We start from the raw sequence: 21,143 nt of genomic DNA on the forward strand, positions 1-21,143 counted from the left end.
TCTCTCCAGATTGTCCTCCTATCTCTCTAACTGGGTTATCTCACTCTCCTTAGAGAACACTTCTTCTCCTCTCTGCTTATGTATCAGGGTTTCCCAGGGCTTCCTTCTCTGTGATTCTTTTTTCCCCTGCAGGATTTTTGACTGACCTCATTCAAACCATTGGCTTTTTGTATCCCCAAATCTACACCTTTAGTCCAGAGGGTTCCACTCTGCTCCACTAGCCTGCAGGAAATCTCTGCTTGGATCTCCCACATCTGACACCGAAATCCTCACCCTGCACTCCTTTGACTGCTCTTGTTCCTACTAACTTGCTACTCAATCTCCCCAGCTAGAAGCTTGGGAGTCATTCTCAGCCTTCCTTCTAACTTGCCTCAAATTCAATCAGCATCCAAGTCCTTCAGATCCTAACTTGTTAACGAACCTCTAATGCTCCCCTGTCTCTCCATTCTCTAATTCACAGTCTAGGCCTTCATTCCTTATCGTTGGGATTCCTGAAAGAGACCTCTTCCTGGTCTCCTTGCCAGTGGCATCATCCCCCATCAACGTATTCACATGTCTGTCAGAGTGATCTTCCTAAAACCCAAGTTCAGTCATGACACTTTTCTGTTTAAAATCGTTCAGTATCTCCCCAAACTTTCAGGGAAAACATTGGAACTTTCTAACAGGGCATACAGTGCACCTCCTGTTTAATCTGGCTCCTGTCCAACATTATAACTTCATTGCCCTCTTCTCCTCCATAGGTCCAGGGATATAGTAATATGGTACATAGGTTCAGGTACATTCCAAGTTGCAAATCATCCTCCACGGCAGAGATGATGGAAACAAAATAGGAGGCAAACAAATTTATCTTCTCATATCTTCTCATAGCATATATTAACATGGCAGTCTCCTTCAACTCTCAAAGAGTGAGTCCAGTCTTTGTTTGCTAGTTCTTTGTATTGTCCTTAGCTCTCATAGTCCATCTTCGATTATTTTATGTGTTGTAAAAATAAAAATCTTCCTGGCTACTTCACTCCCACCTCCACCAACACTGTCCCAAGCTAGCTACATTCAAGCTGTTTAGCCCTTCCTTCAGTTCTCTGAAAGAGCTCAGCTCTTTGCTCTTACTGGAACGTTGGTGTGCAGTAGTTAAGGGCTTGGCGGCTAACCAGAAGGTAGGCAGTTCGAATCCACCAGTAGCTGCTTGAAAACCCTATGGGGCAATTCTACTATAGCCTTATAGTGTCGCTATGAGTCGGAATTGACTAAACGGCAACGGGTTTGTTTTTTTTTGGTTTAACAACTGCTAAAACTTCAGCTCTCAGTTTAAACATCATTTCCTGTTTAGCACTGGTTTAAACAAGTCTTCCATAACATCCTGGAAAAGGTCATCTCTCCTGGAGTTGTAAGTGGGTTTACAGAATGTGTAATATTCTTTTTTACTGGGTGGTGTAAATGGTTAATTGATCGACTATTAGCCGGAAAGATTGGCGGTTGGAGCCCACCCAGCCAGCCCCTGGGGAGACAGGCCTGGCGATCTGCTTCCCAAAGGTCACAGCCTTGAAAAACTATGGAGCAGTCCTATTCTGCACACGTGGGTTTGCTATGAGTTGGAATCAATTTGGTAACAACAGTTTCATCTTAGTTTCCTATCTCTACTTTCCCTTTATCTCGATTTTCATTTTATTAACATTTTCCACTTTATCTTATAGTTTAGTCACGTTGACTACCTGAAATCCATCTTTGAATAGTGTCATGAATAAATACGTAATTAGACATATGCCAAGTGACAATCATTGTGTAAAACCCAAACTTTGAGGAAAACATTTCTGTTTCTAGATTTAAAGGAGGAAAGTGATGAGAGATTAAGTAATTTATCCAAGGTGGCACAACTAAAACGATTAAACATAAGGTTCTAATTGATCTATATTTTACAATAATAACAGTAATAATAATGACAATAGTAACAGCTGACTTTCATTGAACTGTTTTTATGTTCCAGGCATTATTCCAAGAGTTTACTTGCATTATCTCATTTAATTTAGAAATTCAGGTTATGAGATTACACTTGTTTCTTTCTCTAAACATCTTGTAACCCGTACTTCTTGAGAGCATTTATAGCAATGGGTATTTAAACACTAATGGTGTAATTTGTCATTTAATATCTGTCTCTCCTTTTTTTTTTTAAGGAAACCCTGGTGGCGTAGTGGTTAAGAGCTACAGCTGCTAGCCAAAAGCTTGGCAATTCGAATTCACCAGGCCCTCCTTGGAAACTCTGTGAGGCAGTTCTCCTGTGTCTTACAGGGTTGCTTTGACTTGGACTCCAGGGCAAGTCCTCCCCCCCACCTTCTAAAGTGTAAACTCCAGAGGGCAGAGGTAGTGCCTTTTCACAGCTGTGAACCCGGAGCCAAGGAGAGGGCCTTGCTCAAATAAGTTCTCAAAAACAATTTGAGTGCACCTTGTGCCAGGCATTCTTAGGGTCTTGGGGGAAGACTGGAGCATAAGCTCTGAAGAGGAAGCACAAATCAACCAGGTTATTACATCTCTAGTTATAGGCTACTTTTAGCACTAATTGACTGGGGGGATTCCTTTTTCCATGAAGTAAAGGCAGAAATAGTGGTGAGCCATATTAAAAGAGGCACAGGTAGAATTTGGAATATGGAAAAAAGAACAGAGAAAGAATTTAAAAAGAAAGATAGTTGAGGGAATTTTGTTGGATCACCTCTCTACACTAGTTCAGTCAGTAGAGCATCAGACCTTTAACCGGAGGGCTTGGGGTTCAAGTCCCTGTTTGAGAGTGTTTCCTATTGTTTTTTTAGAGTCTAACCAGAAACCTTAAGGTCAAATATTTTGGCCCCCAAAAGGGTAGTTGAATCTGGTGCAAACTCGAGAATGAATGGTAGTGAGATGAGTGCAGGGAAGCTCTTCAGTGAGATGGCCCAAGTTTTGTGAGGAGAACTAACATTTCAGGAGCACCTGGGAGAACATGGCCTTACGCCAGAACCTGTACTTGTCTGTCAATTTCATTTAACTAAAAAATAATGCCAGAGTGAAGTTACTACATTCCTCTTGCTAAGAATGAGCTTAACCGTCTGTATAAGTCCTTAAGAGTGAAGTAGAAGTGATCTACTACAGAGTTGCTTGGTAAATGAGTGGCTGAGGAGGCTTTTTTGGACATCCAAGTTCAAGAAAGGTAGAAAGGAAATAATAAAATAGAACTAAAAATCTTTTCTCTGACCAATGGTATTGTAATCTTGTTTAAGGAAATAGTATCTTATGATCTGAACTCTGTCTTTCCATCTCTGCTCAGGGCTGACCACATGGGCCAACACAGCTATAAGTTTGCTTGGCTTAGCTTGTTGTTGGTAAATGCACCAGACTATCATTAATATTTTATTACTTCCATTATTCTGACTACAAGTGCACAGAGCAAATTTCTAATGTTATTTGCTTTCCCCTGAAGAGTTTATTTTACATCAAAGAGAATATGCTGGCCAACCACCAATGGAACTATAATCATTATTTATTAATTCCTTGGCACTCTATCTTAGGATGTCTCTGACATATGGTTATTGTTAGTCTGTCCTGGAAACTTGAAAAACTCTAGGTGAATGGAAAAAGTAATTTGATTCTGCAAAGGAGATTAAGAGAATTTGAATGGTGATGCCTCCAACAAGACCCAACCATTCTCTGAGGAACTGCCTGAACAGCCAGGTATTCCAGCTTCTTGGCTACTCCCAAATCTTTAACTGCATCTCTTTAATTGTGGCATATGCAGTTTCCTGGAACCAGAGGCTGAGGGTCCAGAAGCATTTTTAAGATGTCCGCTATTAAATGATTCCCTAAGTCTGCACAAGAATGAACTGTTGAGAAAGCTATGCTGAAATAGACTATTTGGCGCCTAGGGTCTTAAAAGCTTGTGAGCGGCCATTTAAGATACTCCACTGGTTTCACCCCGTTGGGAGCAAGGGAGAATGAAGAAAACCAAAGACACAAGAGAAAGATTAGTCCAGAAGGTGCCTGGCTACCACCACCAACTGCTCTGACAGGGATCACGGTAGGGGGTCCTGGGCAGAGCTGGAGAAAAATGTAGGACAAAATTCTAACTCACAAAAAAAAAAAGACCAGACTTACTGCCCTGACAGAGACTGGAGAAGCCGTAAGTCTACGTCCCCCATATACCCTTCTAGCTCAGTAATGAAGTCACTCCTGAGATTCACCCCCAGCCAAAGATTAGAGAGGCCCATGAAACAAATCAAGACTAAAGGGGTGCACCAGCACAGGGGCAAGGACTAGAAGGCAGGAGAGGACATGAAAGCTGGTAATAGGGAATCCAAGGTCGAGAAGAGAGAGTGTTGACATGTTGTGGGGTTGGTAACCAATGTCGCAAAACAATATGTGTACTAATTGTTTAATGAGAAGTTAGTTTGTTCTGTAAACCCTCATCTAAAGTACAATATATATTTAAAAAAAGGAATTATGTTATGAAAAAAAGAGAAAAAGAAATAAAGGCTCTTTAAGGCCCAGACCCTTTGGAGGAGCAAAGTATTATCCTTTCTTTTTCCAACCCAGAGCCGGCCAGAGAGGTATAACCTGCAAGATGAATTTCAGTAAATGTGATCCCTGAGGGGACAGTTACAATTGATTGCCTGGAGTAGGATAGTGACAGGGAAAATGGGAGAAAAAGAATAAAATTTAATGTTAATTAATTCACAGATATATTCAGCAAATATTAGTTGTTTGCTAGATGCTGTGCTAGGCACAGGGAACATAAGGATGGATAAAACTTACACTGTGATAAATTGTATGGAACTTACAATCTAATCAGTATGGGGGTGAAGAATAGACAATCCAAGTGTTAAATAAAAGGGCAAGGCAACTTTTATTCTTAATTTAAATTTATTTATTTATGTGTTTATGGTGCTTTAAGTGAAAGTTTACAAATCAAGCCAGTCTCTTACACAAAAAGTTATACACACCTTGCCATGTACTCCTAGCTGCTCTTTCCCTAATGAGACAGTACATTCCTTCTCTCCTCCCTGTATTTCCTGTGTCCATTCAACCAGCTCCTGTCTCTCTCTTCCTTCTCATCTCTCCTCCAGACAGGAGTTGCCCACATAGTCTCATGTGTCTACTTGAGCCAAAAAGCTCACTCCTCACCAGTATTATCACCTATCTTATAGTCCAGTCCAATCCCTGCCTGAAGAGTTGGCTTTGGGAGTGGTTCCAGTCTTGGGGCAAAGCAACTTTGTACAATACTAAGTGCTACTAAGAAAATAAAGTAGGATGAGGTAATCTGATGAAAGATTGGTGAGAGATGGGATGGGAAACTAGTTAGGACCTGATGATAAGGGGAGGCGATAAAGCAAGGAGATTTCATGTATGAATGAAAAAATAAAAATGGGACTTGGTAAATGTTTAGGTTATAAGGGCTTAACGAAGTCCAAATTAGTCTTATTTTTTGAGATTGGGAGAACTGAATATCAGATTTTCATCGATCTGTCTATCAATTTTTTCAACAGCTTAAGTTGCACCATTACAAGGATACTGTCTCAAGAAGAAAGTGATATTCTTACTGTGTTTTGCATTAATCAGAAAACTTCCTCAGTATTGAAATCAGAAGAACTTGGACAAAATGGCTGTCCACCATAGTTTCAGAGGACATCTAGATCAACTGGCATAATAAAATCTATTAAGAAAGCATTCTACATTTCACTTTGGGGAGTGGCGTCTGGGGTCTTAGGCACTAGCAAGCCACCATCTAAGTTGCATCATTTGGTCTCAGCCCACTTGGAGCAAAGGCGAATGAAGAACACCAACGACACAAGGTAACTATGAGCCCGAGATAGAAAGGGCCACATAAACCAGAGACTACATCAGCCTGAGACCAGAAGAACTAGATGGTGCCTGGCTACAACCGAGGACTGCTCTGACAGGGAACACAAGTGAGAACCCCTGAGGGAGCAGGAGAGCAGTGGGATGCAGACCTCAAATTCTCCTAAAAAAAAAAAATAAAAAGACCAGACTTAATGGTCTGATTGAGGCTAGAAGAACCCCAGAGGTCATGGTTCCCAGACCTTCTGTTAGCCCAAGACAGGAACCATTTCCAAAGCCAACTCTTCAGACAGGGATTGGACTGGACTATGGGATAGAAAATGATACTGGCGAGGAGTGAGCTTCTTGGATCAAGTAGACACATGAGACTATGTAGGCAGCTCCTGTCTTGATGGGAGATGAGAGGGCAGAAGGGGTCAGACGCTGGCGGAATGGACATGAAAACAGAGTGGAGGGAAGGAGTGTGCTGTCTCATTAGGGGGAGAGGAACTAGGAGTATATAGCAAGGTGTATATAAATTTTTGTATGACAGACTGACTTGATTGTTAACTTTCACTTAAAGAACAATAAAAATTGAAAAAAAAAAAGAGCTTGTCGATTGTAAAGAGATGGAGACTATGTGTCTATTCAAGGAGAGGAGAACTAAAGTAGGAAATACAGGAGTCTTCCAGAAATTGAATGGCAGTTACGTAGGAGAAAGTTTAGACAACATACATCAGGCTCAATAGAAATAGAAGCACATCCAACAACAGCTTTCGAAGAACGTGGGCAAAACGCTACTGCCCCCTCTGAGGTTCGAACTCAGGACCTTCAGATTATGAGACTGACGCGCTGCCTACTGCGCTAAGGAGGCAGACAGAAGACGCCCCTCATCATATAATTTTACCACTAAAAATTTTACTTTCTTTAAACAGCTTCATTTTACTGTTCTAGATTGTCTTCATCTTAAATGTGTAAAATGAAGCCTTCTCCAAGAACGTCTTGAATAGCGTCAACAGCTTTCAATACCTGAATGAGATGAAGAAAAATCGCTGTAGATCCTTTTGCCTTCTTTCCCCGACTCTGAACAGATTATCCCCACCTCTGACGTCAGATGGAAATTTTTCTCAACTTCCTATCTGGAAACCTGCATACTTACCTGCGCTGCCGCCGGTCCATTTTTTTCTCCCTCACTATCCCTCTCTCCCTCCTTACCGGATCTTTCCGCTCAGTATTTAAACACAATTCAAGTGTTTACTACTAAACAACAGCAAACTTCCTTTGACTCCGCCCCTAGGTCTCCAGCTACCAATTTATCTCGTTTACCCCTTTCTCAAACTTTTCCTAGAGCTGTCTGTCCCCATTGCAAGAAAGAAAGCACTTCCCCAAGTCCCACTTTTCAACCCACTACAATCTTCCCCCATAAATTCTCTATCCTGAGGAAGTCCAAAGGGTTCCCGGACATGGGGGACTTGAAGGTTTAAAGGAACAAGGTGATCTTGGTGCCAATTCTTGGGAATCTGCTAGTATGTGAGAGAGGTAGTAAGAGGAACAGGCAGAGGAGAAAAGCCTGTTGTACTCACTGTCTATTTGTTTCCCCAGACACTGTCCCGGCTTTACCACTGAAAGTTCCATCTCTTGGGAAACTCCTACTGTTACGAAAAGTTCGGGCTTTAGGTTTTCAGAGATGAGTACGGAAGACTGACGGAAGTATAAAAACCCACCTGCCAGCTTCACTCCCTGCCAAATAGGGGCTTTAAGCAACACTGATTTTAGCGTCAAATGGGTAGGAAAACGTCCCTGGGTGACTCAAACGCTTTGCTCTCAGTTGAGAACCTAAAGGTTGGAGATCCAAACCCACCACTGTGGCGCCGCGGGAGAAAGGCCTGGCAATCTGCTTCCGGGAAGATTACGGCCAAGAAAAACCTACGGAGCAGTCCTACTCCGTAATACAGGGATTCACCATGGGTCAGAATCAACTCGACGACAGTAGTTTGGTGTTTTTTGGGTAGGGCATAGATTCTCTGACTTCTGTAGATGCTGCCGCTGTTTCCCCCTGACTCTGCTGATGGCAACCTTGATTTTCGGTTCACAGTAATGAATCGTCGAGTGTTGCTTCACCCCTATTGATGCGAATTAAATAGGCAATATAAGTGTGTCCTAGTCGTGAGGGTCAACAGCCCCTCTTTGGCTCTGCCTTTGGATTAACTGTCATGATTGTATGAATATAGTGCTGGTGTGTGTGTATACATTTTAACTATTATGACCATGTTTTCTAAGAATTCATAATGAAAATGAGAATGATTACAATGCCAACACCAGTATCACTGGAAAAGTGTAAATGACTACCCTATTTTAATGACAGATGGAACAACACATATGACTAACTGGATTAAGGAGGTAAATGAAACAGAACATACTGCACAATATGCAGAAAAGAATTTGGGATTGGGCATGACGGAGAAGGGGGTGTAAAAGCATATGCGGATACTGAATGTCACAAGTCCGGCATGAGACAGGCATGAGCTTCTAAATCAATCAAAAGTGTTTTCTGTTTCCTCAAATGACACAAACGTTCAGTCGAAAATCACGTTGGGCATACCACAGGAATGAACTTGCATTATCTTAAGGTTTCCTTTATGACTTCAGTTCCAGAGTCAGAGGTTACAACTAAAATGTCTGTGGGCAGACAAAAGGGGCCATTTTGATAACATGTATCAGACCCTTACAATGTAGAGCTGATTTTTTCAGATCTTACCAACCTTGCTTTCTACAGTATAGCAACTTCAAGTGATACAACAAAAAATGTTTCCCCTAGCTTTTAGATACTTTGAAACTCTGAGTTTCCAATCACCTCCTTGATATGTATGAAGATTTAATAAAACCACAGAAAACATAAAAGATTGTTGATATCTTGCTCAAATAGAAACTAGGGCTTGCTCATCTATTTGCATATTCTGCAGACAGTGCTGATGTAAATTTTGGCAAATTTCCATTATGTCTATGTCTCAGTCATCTGGTGCTGCTAAAACAGAAATAGCGCAAGTGGATGGCTTTGACAGAAATTTGTCTTCACATATCATTCACCCTGGTGGTGTACTGGTTAAGTGCTATGGCTATTAACCAAGAGGTCTGCAGTTCAAATCCACCAGGGCTCCTTGGGAACTCTATGGGGCAGTTTTACTCTGTCCTGTAGGGTCGCTGTGAATCGACTCCACAGCAGTAGGTTTGGTTTTGTTTTTTTAGTGGGCTAGAAGCCCAAATTCAGGGCATCAGCTCCAGGGGAAGGCTTCCTTTCTCTGTTGGCTCTGGAGGAAGGTCCTTCTCGTCTATCCTCCCCTGAACCAGGAATCCCGGTCCAAAGGACGCTCTCTGTTCCTGGTGCTTCTTTCTTGGTGGCATGAGGCCCCCAACTTTCTGCTTGCTCCCCTTTCCTTTTATCTCTTGTAAGATAAATGGTGGCACAGGCTACACTCCAGGGAAACTCCCTTTACACTGTATCAGAGATGTGACCTTAGTAAGGGTGTTACAGTCCCACCCTAATCCTCTTTAATACAAAATTACAATCACAAAATAGAGGACAACACCACAATACTGGGAATTACGGCCCAGCCGAAGTGATACACACATTTTTTGGGGGGACATAATTCAGTCCATGACAGCCTACGAACTTTTTACCAAAGAAAATGAAAAGATTTAGCTGCTAAATGTCTTTCACATTTTATACTCAGCACTGCTAAAGAGGACTGTGATTTGCCTACTTGGGATTTTGAGACTTTCATGGTCTATTGAAGTTTATAGTCACTTTTTAAACAAAACAAAACAAAAAAACCCAGTGCCGTCGAGTCGATTCCGACTCATAGCGACCCTATAGGACAGAGTAGAACTGCCCCATAGTTTCCAAGGAGCGCCTGGCGGATTCAAACTGCCGACCTTTTCGTTGGCAGCCGTAGCACTTAACCACTACAAAATACGTAGATGTGCTTAATGAAATTTTTTACTTTATAGAAATGGAGGGAGATAGCTTCCTTAGGCTTGTGCCTAGAAGATGGCTGTCATTGTGGCCAGATGTAGAAAAGGTGTTGGCCTTCAGGAAAGTAATGTTTTCATAGTGTGGGACAAGAAGAACGGCCTTCTCTAATTTGGAAATACTTTGAGGATCAGAATGGAGAAAAGGCTTACAGTAAATCAAATTTATATGCTTTTTCCAACATTGTTCAATGTTAGGTGTACCTGACCTAACCTATCCTGTTGCCGTCGAGTCGATTCCGACTCATAGTGACCCTCTAGGACAGAGTAGAACTAACTGCCCTGTAGACTTTCCAAGGAGCATCTGCTGGATTCAAATTGCTGACCTTTTGGTTAGCAGCCGTAATACTTAACCACTACACCACCAGGGTGTAGGCTGTGACAAAAAACAAAAACAAAAAAATGACTTTTTTTAAAGAAATAAGACTACTTTAGAATGAAAAAAATTAAAACAAACAAACAAAAAAAAGTCACCAGAAGAGGGAGCTAAGTTAAACAGGCTTTTCTCAATTTCTTTACTAAAACTATAACTTATTTGGAGTCCAGCTTTGATTTCACATATTCAAATTACTCCTGTACTTCAAAACCATTTTCCCTGAGAAATGGAAGATTACACTGTGATATGGCCAATGTGTTCTGGAGTGTTTAAAAACGATGGACAGTTTATTTATTTACTTCAATTGTACTTTAGGTGAAAGTTTACGGAACAAACTAGTTTCTCATCAAACAGTATACACCTTGTTCTATGACATTGGTTAACAATCCCATGACATGTCAACACACTCCCTTCTCAATCCTGGGTTCCCTAATACGAGCTTTCCTGTTCCCTTCTGCCTTCAGTTCCTGCCCCAGGGCTGGTGCATCCCTTTAGTCTTGTTTTGTTCCATGGGCCTGTTCAGTCTTTGGCTGAAGGGGGAAGAACCTCAGGAGTGACCTCATTACTGAGCTGAAAGGGTGTCTGGGGGGCCATACTCGCAGGGTTCCTCCAGTGTCTGTCAGGCAAGCAGGTCTGGTCTTTTTTTTTTTTTTAGTTTTTATTGTGCTTTAAGTGAAAGTTTGTAATCAAGTCAGTCTCTCACGCAAAAACTTATATACACCATGCTACATACTCCCAACGGCTCTCCCCCTAATGAGACAGCCCGCTCCCTCCCTCCACTCTCTTTTTTATTGTCTATTTCTCCAGCTTCTAACCCCCTCTACCCTCTCATCTCCCCTCTAGGCAGGAGATGCCAACATAGTCTCAAGTGCCACCTGATCCAAAAAGCTCACTCCTCACCACCATGCCTCTCCATCCCATTGTCCAGTCCAATCCCTGTCTGAAGAGTTGGCTTTGGGAATGGTTCCTCACCTGGGCCAACAGAAGGTCTGGGGGTCATGACCACTGGGGTCCTTCTAGCCTCAGTCAGACCATTAAGTCTGATCTTTTTAGAAGAATTTGAGGTCTGTATCCCACTGATCTCCTGCTCCCTCAGGGGCTCTCACTCGTGTTCCCTGTCAGAGCAGTCCTCGGTTGTAGCTGGGCACCAACTAGTTCTTCTGGTCTCAGGCTGATGTAGTCTCTGGTTTATGTGGCCATTTCTGTCTCTTGGGCTCGTAATTACCTTGTGTCCTTGGTGTTCTTCATTTTCCTTTGATCCAGGTGGGTTGAGACCAATTGATGCATCTTAGATGGTCTTTCTTTTTGAGTTAGAATTTTGTTCTACATTTTTCTCCAGCTCTGTCTGGGACCATCTCTTGTGATCCCTGTCAGAGCAGTCAGTGGTGGTAGCTGGGCACCATCTTGTTGTGCTGGACTCAGTCTGGTGGAGGCCATGGTAGATGTGGTCCCTTGGGCAATCTTTCCCTTGTATCTTTAGTTTTCTTCATTCTTCCTTGGTCCCAAAGGGGTGAGACCAGTGGAGTATCCTAGATGGCTGCTCACAAGCTTTTAAGGCCCCAGATGCTACTCACCAAAGTAGGATGTAAAACATATTCTTTATAAACTATGTTATGCCAATTGAGCTAGATGTTCCCTGAGACCATGGTCCCCACAGCCCTCAGCCCAGCAATTCCGTCCCTCAGGGAGTTTTGATGTGTCTATGGAGCTACAATGACCTTGCCTTTTACAGATTGTGCTGGCTTCCCAGTATTGTGTACTGTCTTACCCTTCACCCAAGTTTCCACTTACCTATTGTCTATTAAGTGTTTTTCCCTCCCCACCCCTCCCCTCACTCTTAACCATCAAAGATTGTTTCTTTTTGTATGTAAAGCTTTTCGTGAGTTTTACAGTAGTGGTCTCATACAATATTTGTCTTTTTGTGATTGACTTATTTCACTCACCACAATGCCCTCTAAATTCATCCATGTTATGAGATGCTTCACAGATTCATCTTTGTTCTTGATCATTGTGTAATAGGAAGAGGGACATCATGCTTGGTAAGGTACACGGGGTCAGTGGAAAAGATGAAGACCCTCAATGAGGTAGACTGACACAGTGGCTGCAACAGTGGGCTCAAACATGGCAACGATTGTGAGGATGGCACAGGACCAGGCAGTGTTTTGTTCTGTTGTGCATGGGTTTGCTATGAGTTGGAACTGACTCGATGGCACCTAACGACAACAACAATACTCTGTTGTGTGTACGTACCACAGTTTGTTTATCCATTCATTTGTTGATGGGCATCTAGGTTGTTTCCATCTTAAAAATGATAGACATTTTAGACATGGAGATGATATGATGAATTTATAGATGTAAAGGACCTGATTGACAAACAGATGATAGTCTATCAAAAACAAGCTAGTAGATACAAAGTAGATGGACATTTCTAGGGGAGCTAAATAGTAATTCCAACAAGTCTAAAAATCTACTCTTGCTAACTAGTAAAATCCTGAGTATTCCATGCTCCATGCTCAAATGTTTTTTGTTGAGAAGATATTTAGCTTGATGTCATCACATTGGAATAATACAAGGAATCAGGATAATATGAGCTTGGTAAGAGCAGAGCTGCAAGTCAAAATGAATTTTGTCTTTGACTGTGTTCAATTACTCTGTAAAAGAAAATGAGGCTGTCCTAAAAGGCTGCAGTCAGTTCAGAGAAGTAATATTGGAAAAGTAGGCAGAAAAGGTAAAAATATCTTACTGTATCATGCGACAGGAAGAACCATGTCATTGTTATTTTTTAAGTGTAAGTAATATCTGTTTAAGTAGTCTTATTGTATTTATATTCCTTTATGTTCTTAATTTTATTTTACATTCTTCTTTGTATTTATGTTCCTCTTACATTAACGTAGCTTAAGAAACCAAATAATAGTCTATGAAATTTTAATATCCAATAAAAATAAAGACTTTTAAAAAGTTTAAAAACATTACTAACTCAGAGAACAGAAAGAAACATTACAAAATACTATTACATTTTCTCACACATATTATTTATGTAATTAGTCCTATTGTTAATTACTACTAATTACCCAGAAAAAAACCCAGTGCCGTCGAATCAATTCAGACTCATAGCGACCCTACAGGACAGAGTAGAACTGCCCCACAGAGTTTCTAAGGAGTGTCTGGTGGATTCAAACTGCTGACCCTTTGATTAGCAGCCATAGCACTTAACCACTACGCCACCAGAGTTTCCTACTACTAATTACCTTTGTTAAATCATCCTATTGTTTTTAAAAATAATAGCATTTATGTAACACAGAAAATAAATAATATATGATTTTAAATAAACATCTACTTTTAAGATTTTTATGTTAAATGCCACATGTGTATGTAACTGTTGATATATAATTATGTTTCTTTGGTCTCTTTGGCTATGTCCTAGTTGGCTATCTAAAAAATTGTACACTCAAAGCAGCTACCTCACCAAAGATTGAAGAAACACTCTGTTTAAGAACAGAACAAAGAATTAAGGAGAGGTTCCAGCAAGCTTCAAGGTCAAGGTCTCGCTTAGGATAAAAATGGATGATTTCTGATAGGCCAAAAAAAAAAAAAGATTTCTTATTAAGTTTTCAAAATGACTGGAGATAATGAATAAGATGGCTGTCAATGCCTCTGAGAGTTTGATTGGGCTAGAATATCCAAGATGGCTCACTCACGTAACTGGCAGTGGCAACTGATGTGGGTGGTCTGCTAGGAGCTGAGCTAAGGCTGTCGCCCAGAGTGCATAGGCATGGCCCTTCCACGTGACTTGGGCTTCTCACAGCCTGGTGACTGGGTTCTGAGAGAGAGCTCCCCAAGACTGAGCACTGTAAGAAACAAAGGTAGAAGCTGCAAGATTTCTATTGGCTCAGGCCTGGAACTGCCACAATGTCACTTCAATGAAATTCTATTAGGTCAGCCAAGATTCACTGCGGGAAGGGGCTACACAACTGCTGATTACCGAGAGGCATGCTACATTGGGGACCATTTTTGGAGATAGCTACCACACAAGGTAACTCTTTCCCCTCTCCCCCCTTTGCAGCCTCATCTTCTTTCCCTTGCCCCATGGACCCTTGACTCTATGCTCAGGTCTAAATGAACTATGCAACTAGTTATTTTCCCAGACATTCATACATTTTCAGCTTTGTACATGCTGTTACCTCATCCTCAAAAGTTCTTTCCCATGTTCTTCCTTACCTGTCTAATTATCCACCACCAGTTGCCATTGAGTTCATTCCGACTCATGGTGATTCCATGTGTGTCTGAGTAAAACTGTGCCTAATTATAGGTCATCTTTAAGTCACATTTTAGCTATCACCTCCTCCAGTAAACCATATCTATCTTATGATAGGTGCCTATATTGGTGATCTGATATAAAGCACCCTGACTTTACATCTATCTAAGAACATATGAGTGTATATTAATTCTTACTGGTTTATTTGTCTCTATTCTTCATCAAAGGGGCCCTGGTGGCACAGCGTTTAAGTGCTTGGCTGCAAACCTAAAGTTCGGCAGTTTGAACCAACCAGCTGCTCCTCTGGAGAAAAAAGTTGGCAAGTCTGCTTCTGTAAAGAAGGCCTGAGAAGCTGTGTGGGGCAGTTCTACTCTGTCCTATAAGGTCACTATGAGTGGGAATTGATATGGCGGCAAACAACAACAACAACATTCTTCATCAGGTCATAAATTCCTTGGAAGAATGTATTTTGAGCTCTCAGATTCCCCAGCTGGGCCTGGGTATATATGGTATAAAGAAGGGCCTTAGTAGATGTTGGCTGACAGAAGGAGTGATTGAACAGTTCTCTGCATTTATTTGCCACTCACCACAAAATAAAAATACACACAACATGAAACTGTGCAAATACCATGGTTTCAACCATGTAAAAAATTTTGTATGAATAGGAACAAGAACTAAGTATAAAAAAGGTAAAAGGGAAATATCCATAAACAGTTGTGGGGGTAGAACTATCAATATCTTAAAAAAAATTGTATTCTAATGTTTATTTTTTATCCTGATGCTCCAATATCATAATTACGTGGCTGTTAAATGAAACAGTAGAACCATCACATTCCAAAGTATCAATGACCTCGTCACTGACAGCATGAACCACTGATCAGCATCATATGCCTACCCTGAGAGCTTCTTTTTTTTTTGCATTTTAGTTGAAGGTTTACAGAGAAATTAATTTCTCATTAAACAATTAACACACAAATTGCTTTGTGACATTGGTTGCCAACCCCACAACATGTCAACACTCTCCGCTTCTCCACCTTGAGTTCCCCATTACCACCTTTCCTGTCCCCTCTTGCCTTCTCCTCCTTGACCTTGGGCTTGTGTGCTCAGTCTCATTTTGTTTTATGGACCTGCCTAATCCTTGGCTGAAGCGTGAACCTCAGGATTGACTTCATTACTGAGCTAAATGGGTGGCCGAGGCCATACTCTCTGGGTTTCTCCAGTCTCTGTCAGTCCAGTAAGTCTGGTCTTTTGTGCGTGTGTGTGTGTGAGTTAGAATTTTCTTGTACATTTTTCTCCACCTCTGTCCAGGACACTGTATTGTGATCCCTGTCAGAGCAGTCAGTGGTGGTAGTAGCTGGGCACGACTTTCTTGTGCTGGACTCAGTCTGGTGGAGGCTGTGGTAGTTGTGGTCCATGAGTCCATTGGACTAATCTTCCCCTTGTGTCTTTGGTTTTCTTCATTCTCCCTTGCTCCTGATGCGCTGGTACCAGTGGAGTATATTAGATGGCTGCACACAAGCTTTTAAGACCCCAGAAACTGCTTACCAGAGTAGGATGTAGAACATTTTCTTTATAAACCCTGTTGTGCCAATTGAGCCAGTTGTCCCCCAAGACCATGGACCCCAGCCCTAAATCCATAATTGAATGTGTCTTTGACGCTTCCATGACCTTGCTTTGTTGAAACTGTGCTGACTTCCCCAGTATTGTGTACTGTCTTCCCCTTCACCGGTACCACTTATCTATTGTCTAGAGTTCCTGAGAGCTTCTTAAAAATGCTGACCCCCAGACTTTTTTTCTTATTGCACTTTAGATGAAGGTTTACAGATAAATTAGTTTCCCGTTAAACACTTAATGCACATATTGCTTTGTGACATTGGTTGCCAACGCCATGACATGTCATCACTCCCAGACTCGACCCCAGACCTGCAGAATTAGAATCTGTATTTTAGTAAGATCCCCACGTGATTTCCTATACGTATCTAAGTTTGCGAAACACATTCAACACAGCCCGCACCCTTTCCCTTATTAAATTTACAGCCGTTTGTTCAACCGGCCTTTTGCAAAGATTCCGAAGACAACGTAGTAAGGGATACTGATTGACATCTCTGCTGGTTCTTTCTGAGTCTCTTCAGCTGGATTCTATGAACCATCTCTGCAGTCTAGAGTGGGCCGCTGGCTGGGGAGTGAAGGAACCGCAGGCGGGTCTGGCCGCCCCGCCCCGCCCCGCCCCGCCCACTCGGCGGTCAGCCTCAGCCTCTAGGCCCGCAGCGCGGCTGCAGCCAGCGCCGGGCACGGTGGCGCGCGCCTGTAATCCCAGCTCCTCCGGGAGGCTGAGGTCGGCGGATCGTGGATGCTCGGGGGTTCGGGACTAAGGCGCTGTGTGGAGCGGGCGTCCGCACCAGGCATGGCACCAACATGGGGCTCCTGGGGGAGCCCGGGGGCACCAGGTTGTCTAAGGAGGGGGGGACCCGGCCCAGGTCGGAAACGGAGCAGGTCAAACTCCCCGTGCTGGGCGGCGGTGGGATCGCGCCTGCGAGCAGTGTCCTCAGTTCCGCCCGAGACGTCCGACGAGACCCGGTCTCTTTTTTTCAAGTTTCCTTTTTCAGGATTTTCTTCTTAAAAACTGTTTGTTTTACTCCAGTTTTATGTTTGCACACAGAGGATGGCGTGACTGCACGTGTGGGGCAGGGCCACATACTACCCTTTGCTCGATTTTCAGGTTTTGCACGCACGGGAGAGTGTTTCAGTTAGTAGGCACCCGAAGAAACTCTTCTTAGTGGCCTATTACCCTAGAATTTCTCCACGCTGCGCTCTGCCTTTTCCAAAACGTCAAGGCAAAGGTATGTATTGCGTTTTCAAATACCGTTGGGTAAAGGGCACATGGAATCTCTCCGTGTTATTTTTTATAGCTGCATGCAAATCTACAAATTATCTTTAAAAAGCAAAACAAACCAAATCAAAACAGAAAACGGAACAGAACAACAACAACAAAAAACAACCAAAGTCAGGACCCTGACCAGTAGCCATTTCTAAGGAGTTATGGGGCGGGAGGGGGGGTGGGGGGGGTGGGGAATTAAATGGAGCTTCCAGAGAGCTCAGAAAGAATTGGAAAAGATTCGAGTCCAAGGTCTGAAAGAGGAGTTTCTTGAAGAAAGTGTTGTCAATAGATTTGCATGCTGAACAAAATTAAGTCTAGAACCTTTTTTTGAGCCAAGCAAAGCATTCGAAAGTTAGGGATTTGATGGTAATGGTCTGATGGAATTGGAAGGCAGATTTCAGTTGATGAGCAGGTGATGAGGAAAGAAGTGGAGGCAAACAGCTTCTTGCACTGTTCTCGTGTCTGGAGACCTGGGCATTCTGTAGTTTGAAGAATTAGTTAAGGGAGAGAGAGATCAAAGACATTAGGACAAAAAGAGAAATAGATAACGCATAGTCCCTTAAGGAATGGGAAAAGGGACTAAAAACTCAGATGGAGTGTTAGCCTTGGCAATGAGGGAAAACTTTTTGTCAGAGTACGAAGGAAGAAGGCTGGGGTATGCAAAGAGCTAGCAAATTAAGAGGTAAGGAAAAAGGAGGCTGAGGGAATATTCTGGTTCTCTTTCACTCCTTCAAGACTAAAAAAAAAAAAAGAAAAAAAAGAGCTAAACCGGTGGCGTCAATTCAGACTCAGAGCGATCCTACAGACTGATTAGAGCTGCCCCATAGTTTCCAAAACGCGACTTTGAGGATTTGAACTGCCAGGCTTTCGCTTAACGGCCATAGCATTTAAACACTTCGCCACCAGAATTTCCTCGGCATGTAAACTCCCCAACTATTCTTGAATTAATTTGGTCGGCTCCCTGTTCTAAGAACCTTTCCTTCAGCGCCCCTGCCCTCCCTCTCTCTTTCCCTTCAGAGTCGCTTAAGAGGCCACTTAATAAATACTGAGGAAACATAAGCTCGAAAACAAAATGTAAATTTTATTGAACTCTCTTTCCACATCTATCTGGAGGACAGGTCCCCCTTTGTTATTAGAAGCTGGTGGAAAAGAAGATCAGATAAAAAAAAAGTTTAGAAATGAACAAGAGAAAGGAGGATCCTTAGGGCTCCTGGATTTTGGGTTTTAAGGTTGTTGGGACAACTCCATGAGAATGAAGCAGGGGTAGTGTTGGAGAAAGAGGAACATAGCAGAAGTGGAACAGAGCCCGAACCAAGAAAGTGAAAGGAAATACTGAACATAACGAAGAAGGGAGAAAAGTGGTTCTTCTTTAGCCTCTGCCTTTTTTATTTACTGAAATTTCGAAGCCCAACCCTAGGTCCCTACTATTGGAACAATCCTTCAATCATACAATCCCCTTGTGTCTTCCTTTATGACTTAGAGATATATTTTCGTCTTGTCTTTCGGTTTGAGGGGATATATCCATATTTGCAAGGAAAAAATTCAATATTTTTATTGTAACAGGCTCTAAAAGTGAATTTCCGTCTGCCGAAACCCGGGATCGAACCAGGGACCTTTAGATCTTCAGTCTAACGCTCTCCCAACTGAGCTATTTCGGCTCCGCCCACAAAGGGGATGAAATAAAGTGTGATGGGTTTGTATTTTCAGTCTTATTCCCTAAATACTATCTCCTTAATAACATCGGAAAAAAGACGTGGCAGTCGGCTTCTGTAAAGATTTACAGCCTTGGAAACCCTATATGGCAGTTCTACGCTGTTCTAGAGGGTCGGTATGAGTCGGAATCGACTGAAAGGCAGGGGTTTCGGTTTTTTGATTTAATAGATAACATGGCAAACACTTTGCGGGAACCAAGGATAAATAAAAAAAAGGCTTCTGTTTTCAAACGCTCATCATTTTATGATGAGAAAGGAAAGAAGTCAATTATGAATTAATGTGATAACTGTCGGAGTGACTTAGTGAAATGCTGCAGTTTGTCTTCAGTTGAATCCATCGGCCCGGGACAGAGCAGAGGCCCTACCTAGCTACATGTTCCGTAAATTACTCCTTCAGCACTGTCAACCCCCCCGCCCCGTTCTTATTTAATTGTTTGGTACAGAACAGAAGGTTGGTGCATCTATGAATAAAATTTAGCTGTAGTTTGTTGGCTATAAATCAAAATCGGCAGGACAGCAGTGGTTTGTTTTTTTTTTTTGATAGCTTACGGGAGAGTCGGGAAGTAAGTGTAGCATTCAACTGGTAAGAATATTTCAAAAGGCTTATTCCAGCTTCCCTGGTGGTCTAGTGGTTAGGATTCGGCGCTCTCACCGCCGCGGCCCGGGTTCGATTCCCGGTCAGGGAAAAGTGTCTCTTTTGCATCGTTTTGAGCTTTTGACCCGGGACGAAGGGGAAATATGTAACGGCTAAAAGTTAAGCTGTATATAAATTAACTTTCAATGTTCATATGAGGCATTTTCTGCTTAGAAACCCAGCGCCGAATTTGAAGTTTCAACTGCAAAATGACAAGCCATGGAATTTTCAACGAATTGTTTATTCAATAAACACTCAGCGTTTCACGAGTGCCAGGCACTGTTCTAAGCCATTTAAAATATTAACTCATTCAATTGGATGATTCACTGAGAGGGAAATTTTGGAGACAACTGATTAACTCTAGAAGGTGATGGATATTAACACGTTACAAAAGACAGTTATGAAGATGAGAGAGAAGAAACGGGGAATTCATTCCTCGGAGCTTTGATTTAGCAGCAGGAGTAACTCCCCCTGTTCCGGATTTTCTAGGTCAGTTCCACATTGGTGCAACTGAGTGCTGGGACATACCCCCTGAAATAGTGACTCGGTAATTTAATCCTTTACGGAAGCGGTTTCGGGACTGCTGATCTCTCTAGCGCCTCCACCTGTTTCCCGCTATGAATGCACAATTTATCTGAATTTTCCTAAGAAATAGGAAAAAATCTTAAGTATTTTTTATCGAGGGAAAACTACTGTGACAAAACTGAGAAACAGGCAAACGGTGGATTCAGCATCTCTGAATACCTGAGAAATTTACTAATAATTATTTGAGAAAAAACAAACTTTGTTGTTCTGCGAATTGGCTTTCAGCAAGGATGTCCTACAGGGTCATTGTGAGTCGGAATCGTTTCTTTTGGTTTGGTTGCCTCTGTGTTAACTGGCTCCGGTGTTGGGGTACGAAATTTTGTTAACTTGGTTTGTCTAAATAGCAGCTACAGATGTATTGCTTATTGTTTCCTTCTTATTTCTTATAAAATGTTCGATGCTGGTGTGACCTCTCCGGATATTTCCAAACAAGATCGTGGTGCCCTGATCTTACTTTAGGAACAGGTGGGGACATGATGTTTGTGTGATTATGGTAAATGAAGCAGTGATCTCCTTCTAATTAATTAAACTAATTACACATTCCTTCTCCTCTTCCCCCAACATATAATTTCACAATTTCCAAAACCTCTTTGAACTGGGAACCTCCTTTGTCATCTTGCCAATTCTCTCTTTGAGTTGATAAACATTGACACGTACGTGAGGTCAATTTGTCTAAGGAATTTTGTTTTGACATAAGCATAAAAGTAGTATAGCTGGTCAAATTTCTGGCTATACTGCAGCTTATTCGTGTCTTTCCGCCTAATGTTTCACAAGAAATCAACCTTCTAGACCTGGTGGCAATTACTTCCTGAACAACCCTCTTCCCATCATGTCATATTTTGTCTCCTCTTTATGTGTATTTGTAGCAAGAATCCTTTGCC

General features: G+C 42.1%; 1 long non-coding RNA gene and 3 other non-coding genes across 4 annotated transcripts in view; 2 read left to right on the forward strand and 2 right to left on the reverse strand.

The window, feature by feature from the left end:
• Positions 1-6,594: 6,594 nt before the first annotated feature.
• On the reverse strand, positions 6,595-6,667 carry TRNAM-CAU (transfer RNA methionine (anticodon CAU)). Its single transcript has one exon. It is a non-coding gene; the product is annotated as a tRNA-Met (tRNA).
• Positions 6,668-16,718: 10,051 nt separating this feature from the next.
• The window catches only part of LOC126077828 (uncharacterized), a 31,858-nt gene continuing 27,433 nt past the window's right edge, over positions 16,719-21,143 (forward strand). The window contains exon 1 of the long non-coding RNA XR_007517876.1: positions 16,719-17,293. This is a non-coding gene — a long non-coding RNA (uncharacterized LOC126077828). The remainder of the gene's footprint in view (positions 17,294-21,143) is intronic.
• Positions 18,917-18,989, reverse strand: TRNAF-GAA (transfer RNA phenylalanine (anticodon GAA)). The gene has a single exon. It is a non-coding gene; the product is annotated as a tRNA-Phe (tRNA).
• Positions 19,658-19,729, forward strand: TRNAE-CUC (transfer RNA glutamic acid (anticodon CUC)). The gene has a single exon. It is a non-coding gene; the product is annotated as a tRNA-Glu (tRNA).

The sequence above is a fragment of the Elephas maximus genome, chromosome 1, assembly GCF_024166365.1.
Source record: "Elephas maximus indicus isolate mEleMax1 chromosome 1, mEleMax1 primary haplotype, whole genome shotgun sequence".
NCBI classification, from domain to species: domain Eukaryota; kingdom Metazoa; phylum Chordata; class Mammalia; order Proboscidea; family Elephantidae; genus Elephas; species Elephas maximus.